Below are 7051 nucleotides of genomic sequence, written 5' to 3'. Positions count from 1 at the left end.
ACGCCCTGGCGACATCAGGGCCGTAGCCTCCACAGGCATATCGTGGATGGCCAGATGGCACACCAAAAATCTGTTATTAGCATCAGGCTACCATAGATGGCCCTGGGTGAAAATCCCTAAACCCTCTTGGTATCAGAGGATGCCTCAATGTCAAGACCGAGTGGATATATATGAGTGCATGAGGGCCGTATACCAGTAGACTATGTCTCCAACTGTCTCGTGGTTGGTTGGGAGGTGGTGTGGCCTTACCCGCCTGAGGGAGTAGGCATAACTAGGCTGAGTTTGACCAGCCTGTGAATGGGTCCGTTATCGACTTGCCGGGTAAATATTGGCTGACTACTAGCCAGACGGATAGTGAGGTCTCTTCCACTTGCCCAGTTATGTGCTTGATGGGGCGGCAAGCTGGTGTAGAGTGTACTAGACCCCGGTGATGATCTCAGAGATGAACAGTACTGATATGCGGACTTATTGAGCAAGAGTTGCATACTCATTCATTCATTCACTATCCACTCGGGCTGGTGGTACATAAATATTTGTTACGTGTACCTTCGTAATGGTCAGGATTTCAATTGGGATGCGCGACTAACCTAAGATCAGGAGTTTACCACATTGAGTCTGACTATCCAAATTAGGTATGGGACTAGTTTGGATAGAAGTTTCTTGTGATGGGCCCCATAGCCTGCGATATTACGTAGTATCATCCTGACTTCACACTCCAGCATGGTCATTCCATTCGCACCACATATTGCATTACATCCACGGCATATGGCATTTTGGGTTACTGTGTTTCTGCACTTAGATACGGTTAATGGTATTCGTGAACTCACCAGGAATTGTATATTGCATTGCATCCTCGGCATCTAATATTTGACTCTTTATGACTCCTCATTTACATAGCTGATCTGTATTGCATACTCTGATATTGTATGACTCATGGACTTGTTAGTATTTCCGCTTACTCTGATATCATATGATTCATGATCTTACCAGTATTTCCAATATTGTATGATTATAGCATCACAATATGATGATGATGATGTGATTACGGATGCGTGTAATATGGTTATGGCTGTGGTATAGGAGAAATGAAAATATCACTTAGGGATGCTAGTAGCGTTGACTCGGAGTGTTCCTATGTTGCATATGTATTGCGTTGGCATTAACATCATACCTTACATACTACACCCCTTTTACCATAGATGATTTCTTCGTGGCATATTTATCTTTCTTGCATGTAGGACACACTGCACACACGAGTGTACTCACTAGGCTTTTTGCCTAAGCTTCCTATTTCTCATTTTTTTCAGGGCAGGAGTAGCTTGGAAGACTTAGCTTTCTCAATGCATTATATCTATTCTTCGATTTGGCAATGTTGACGTCATGTACCTTTTGGAAAACATTGTACTTGTAATCATCAGGATTTATAATGGAGAGTGTTGGTTGGTATTTTGATAATGGATCTTCATGCTCAGGTATTATTATTAGATTAAAAAAATCAATCAAAAATCTTCCTTGTGGTGCGCCGAACTCGAGACTTGGTGTGTGGAAGTCAAGTGCCGGATTCAAGGCATCAGGGAAGCTGTCCATCCCTGGATTTGGGGCATGACAGCCTCTCTCTCTCTCTATGCTCGTCGTGCTCGACCAACAACCTTGGGCCTAACCTCTCTCTCTCTCGCCTCTCTCTCTGCTTGTCGTGCTCGACCAACGTCCCTAGCCTCTCTCTCTCTCTCTGCTCGACCAACGATCCTAACCTCTCTCTCTGCTCAAACAGTAACCCTATGACCAGCCCTATAACTTGAACTCGGCTCGAAAACCCAAACTCGAACTAGGTTCGAAAGCTTGAGCTCGAACTTGGCTTGAAAGCTCGAGCTCGAACTGGTTCGATCTGCTGACTGAGCCAAGTCAAACTGGACATGGTGGCTCGATCACCGAGCCGAGCCGAACACGAGCTGGGTGTGTCTGCTGACCCAGCCGAGTCGAGCTGAGGCTAGCTCAACTCGGTTCGATTCGATGTACTCCCCTAATCATGTCCTTCACTTTCTCTTATTTATCCTTCTTTTTTCCAGAACTGTTTGATCTTTCAAAGATGTGCGCCTAATTTGGCTGATCGCCTTTGTTTGTGCTAGGGCAAACTTGGCCAGGTTTTTAATTGCCTTTCTCTTCTGGTCACCTGCCTCTTTCTTTTCATCGAAACGTCTCTTCAGTATCTCCAGTTATGCTTCTAAAGTGACAATTTGCACGCTCATAACCTTCAGCTCGGCATAAGATTTCTTTAACTCTTCATGTTCGGCTGATAGCTTCTGCACAGCATTCCTGACTATAGCCACCTGAGAAATCGCATTTGCGTACTCAGATTCATGATGCTCGACCATCGTGTGGAGCTCGTGATATTCTTTTATGAGATATAAAAACTCTTTAAGTATTGACAATTTGACCACAAGGTTGTCGTCCGAGTGAGAGAGGACTTGTAAGGATCAATGAGTTCGGTAAGTTTCTTGATCGGCTCAGCCGATGCAAGCTCTTGCACCCCTAAGCGTATGAGTGCCTGGAGTTCATCTTTAAGATATTGTAGCTCGTAGAAGGCATGAGAGACTCAGTCATAGAGATATCACCACTTAGAGCTCATTGGAGGGAGGAAAGAATGTCCTCAATTGGAAGCATGTCTTCAGCCATTGTAGGAGATACTGAAGCACCATCAATTGACATCGGCGCTAAATTAGGTGTTGCCTCTAAGTAAGGGACTAAAACATCGTTCGGCTGAACTGCCATTATGGCCTGGCCAGAGGTGATGACCTCGCATGTTGTACCTGACCAAAGCAGTTCTTCTTCATCATGGGTGAATCTTAAAGTTGGAGATGGATGTTGAAGTGGATTGCGAGGATGACACTCTCAGAGAATTCTGGGAGTGGTAACTAGAGGGCGGTTGTCCTTTTCAGTTTTGTCTTCTTCGTCCCCTTAGTCAAGAACAACTGTTACGCCCCAAACTCAGATCTGGGCTCATAAAATTCCCGATTACCGAATCCGGTGCCGATAGCCTCCGTAGTACCCCGTTCCTAGCTTCCAGTGCCCATACATCAAAATCCGATCCTGGGATCCTATAAGGAGGATTTTTTAACGTACATTTATCTCATAAGAAGCATAACCACAAGTTTACCCAAATCACAAAGGTAACATCATCATCACATATCCACTAATATAAATAGTTGAATACAGTGCTGAAAGGGAAATACATATATTGAAAATCAAAGCTTTAGAAGACAGTTGTATACTTCAAGCTCAACGCTGCTGCGACTTAACTCCACTTGCATGCATCTATCATGCATAAGCTTATAGAAAGCTTAGAGGGTGGTGAAAGTGTGTGCACAAAGTAAGTGCCAAGTATGCAATATCAGAGCAATGCAGAAACATGCTGGTAAGTCCATAAATACCATCAGCCTTATCGAGACTATGCAATGAAAAAACATAATAAGCCAATATCATGTACTGAGGAAATAATACATTATGTAAATCCTGATGAGTCCATGAATACCGTTAGCTGTATGTAGGCCATATAAATGCAGAAACATAGCAACTCAAAATGCCATATGCCACGGATGTAATGCAATATGCGGTGTGAATGAAATGACCAAGCTGGAGTGTGAAGTCGGGATAATAGTACGTAGTATCGCAGGCTATGGGGTCCATTGCTAGAAACTTCTATCTAAACTAGTCTCATACCTAAATTTGGATATCCAGACTCAATGTGGTGGACTCCTGATCTTAGGTTGGTCGCATGCCCCAACCGAAATGCTGGCCATCATGAAGGTACACAAAATAATTATTGTGCACCACCAGCCCGAGTGGATAGTGAATCAATGAATGAATGAATAAAATGCTGAGTATGTAACTCCCGCTCAATAAATCCACATATCAGTACCGTGCATCTTTGGGATCATCACCGGGGTCTAGTACACTCTATGCTAGCTTGCCACCCCTATCCGAGTGCACAACTGGGTAAGTGTAAAAGACCTCACTATCCGCCTGCCAATATCGGGCTCGACTCGTCGATAACGGACCCATTCCTCAATCCAATCAAGCTCAACCTAGATATTGCCCCCTCACTCAGGCGCGTAAGGTCACACTTCCTCCCAACCTGTAAATGTTATCTTATCTAGCTCCTAGGTTTGTCAAATTTTGTTATGCCAAAACCTCTTGGAATCTGTATATTGTTTAGGGGTTATTGTAAGATCAACTTCATCTCATCCTTGCCAATCTTGTCTACATTCAAGTACAATATCAAGAAGTTCAAGTACAACATTAAGAAGTTCACTTTTAAGAACAAGAAGTTCAAGTACAAGATCAAGAGGTTCAAGAACAAGAAGTTCAAGTACTAGATCAAGTCTTCAAACTTCAACTATTTCAAGAGAATGATATGTAATGGATCAATCTCACAAGTAAGGTTTGTTTGACCCTAGATTGACTTTAGGATAGGTCATATAATTTGCACTTATATCATAAGTCATTTGATAATTTTATAGGTCATTTTTCGACCAATTCTAGTCATGGTTCGACTAGTTCAAACACTGACTCGACCAGTCCAAGAATTCCCTCGACTAGTCCAATGTTTGTTATGAATTTTCAGGAATTTTTGTTGGACCCTCGACCAGTCTTGGAGACTACTCAAGCAATCAAGTGAACAGTGCTTGACCAGCCGAGCAAGCTCGACTCAAAGTTCAACAACATTTCTGGGTCCCACTTGACCAGTCGAGTGCAAGGCTCACTCGACCAGTCGAGTAGCGATCTTATCTTATCGCGCCAGAAAATTTAAAATGTTGTTGGTCCTTTAACCAGTCGAGTGAACAATATTTTTACCTATAAATTGAGGACAATTTTCAGAGTTTTTCAATTCATTCAAAGTTATTCAAGTTACAACTCTGAGAAACTTGTCCCCATATTTTAGAAGCTAATTGATTAGTATTTAAGATTCTTTTAATAGCTTTTTGGCATTTGATTTTGTGATCTCTATTTAATTCCATTTCTTTTAAAAAGGGAATATTGGTTTTACCCTTTTTGAGATCAAATTCAAATCAAGCTAGCCTAGGTTGATTTAATCTAAAAATCATTTAGACCTAATAACCCTTTCATATGTGAGTTAGACATTAAACATCTACATCGAATTGGTTCTTTCGGGCTCCATCAGAAGGAGAATCTTCAGATAAGTACATTTCAATTTTCTGTATTTGGTTTGTAAGATTGTCAGAAAATCTTTCATATTTGGTTTTGACTGAGATAGCCAGAAAATCTCAATGTGTGGGGTTTTTAATTGTGGTAGCCCTTTGAAAATACAATTGTGAAGGTTTTGGGTGAACCTTGGAAAAAAGAATTTCATAGTGAAAGCGAATATCCTGTGGGTGAGGATATTGGGAGTGGAGTAGTTGTGTGGCTATTTTCTAACAGTTGGTGTACACATAAGCGAACCACTATAATTGCTGGATTTGTGGTGAATGATTGTAATTTATTTTATGCACATGTGGTAAATGTTGTAATAGCAGTAGATATTTATTTCTGTTTTATTATTTATTCCTCTGTATTGGTTTGAGACTTTGATACACAAACCATTCTAGAAATCAGGTTGTCCCACCATAAGCCGTTGGTTTTTGGTGTAAGGTTGTCCTTAGAACAATATTTGTATCAACCTCTCAATACTTGTACATTTGAGGTTGCTATTTATTTTTGCTATTTGGGATTGATAAGTGCTATCTTATTTTAGTTATTTCATTTATTCTATATTTAAATTTTAATTTGGCATAGTCCTATTCAACCCCCCCTTTAGGACTTTTAACTCGGCCTTTTCGAGTGGTATCAGAGCCTAATAACTCATTTATTTGGATTTATTTCCTGAACTAACCGATCTGAGTTTATATCATGTCAAATTTTGATAGCCTTTTAATTACTAGGCCACCACCATTTGATGGCTCCAATTATGCCTATTAGAAAGCCAGAATAAGAATTTTCTTGAGATCTATTGATGAAAATGTGTGGTAATCCACAATAATTAGATAGAACCCACCTACTATTGAAGTTCTAAGCATTAATGGTATTAAAACTCTTAAGGTTGCACCTTATAATATTTAGACCACTCTTCAGAAAAATGAGGGCAGTGCCAATGCCAAGGCTTTAAATGCAATTACTTGCGCACTATCACCAGATGAATTCAAAAGGATTATATCTTGTGATACTGTAAAACAAGCCTGAGATATCTTAAAAATGACACACAAGGGTATGACTACTGTTAAGAAATCTAAACTGCAAATCCTCACCAATAGGTTTGAGGAAATACGTATGGAAGAAAATGAAACATTCATGGACTTCTATACTAAGTTAACTCAATGTGGGGTCTTGGAGATAGTATCCCAGAGAGTAAAGTCTGTGCAAAGATACTGCACTCATTGCCTGAAAGGTTCAATTCAAAAGTCACTACCATTCAGGAACTTCGTGATACGGATAACATGCAGGTTGAAGAACTTGTTGGTTCTTTACAAACCCATGAGTTAAATTTTAAGGCTCCTAAGGGTAAATCCATAGCCCTAAAATCTTCTAAAAGTATTTCTCATGATTCTAACAATTCTGATTGCAAAAATTCAGAGGATGATATGGCTCTTTTAACAAAGAAGTTTTATAAAATTTTCAAAAACAAAAAGAGAGTTGATTTTCAAAAATCCTCTGAGAAGAAAAAGGGTAGATCTAAAACTTGGAAATCACTTAAAGACAGCCAATGCTTTAACTGCCATGAATATGGGCATCTAACAAACAAATGTCCTAAGAAGGACAACTTTAAAAGGAAAGATATGTTAGCTATATGAGATGAATCTTCCTGCTCTGAAGTCTCTTCTAAGTCAGAAGATTCTGAAACCGAGTCAGCTAATGATGTTAAAGCCCTAATGACTCTAGCCAAGTTCACTTTCTCAGATAATGATGATTTAACCAGTGAAGAAAATATGTGTAGTGACCATGAAAATGAAGAAGACCTTCAAGATGCTTATGATGCCTTATAAAGGGAAAGTTGCAAAAT

This window comes from Magnolia sinica, chromosome 7, assembly GCF_029962835.1.
Source record: "Magnolia sinica isolate HGM2019 chromosome 7, MsV1, whole genome shotgun sequence".
Classification (NCBI taxonomy): Eukaryota; Viridiplantae; Streptophyta; class Magnoliopsida; order Magnoliales; family Magnoliaceae; genus Magnolia; species Magnolia sinica.
Note: the sequence above shows the minus strand (reverse complement) of the source record.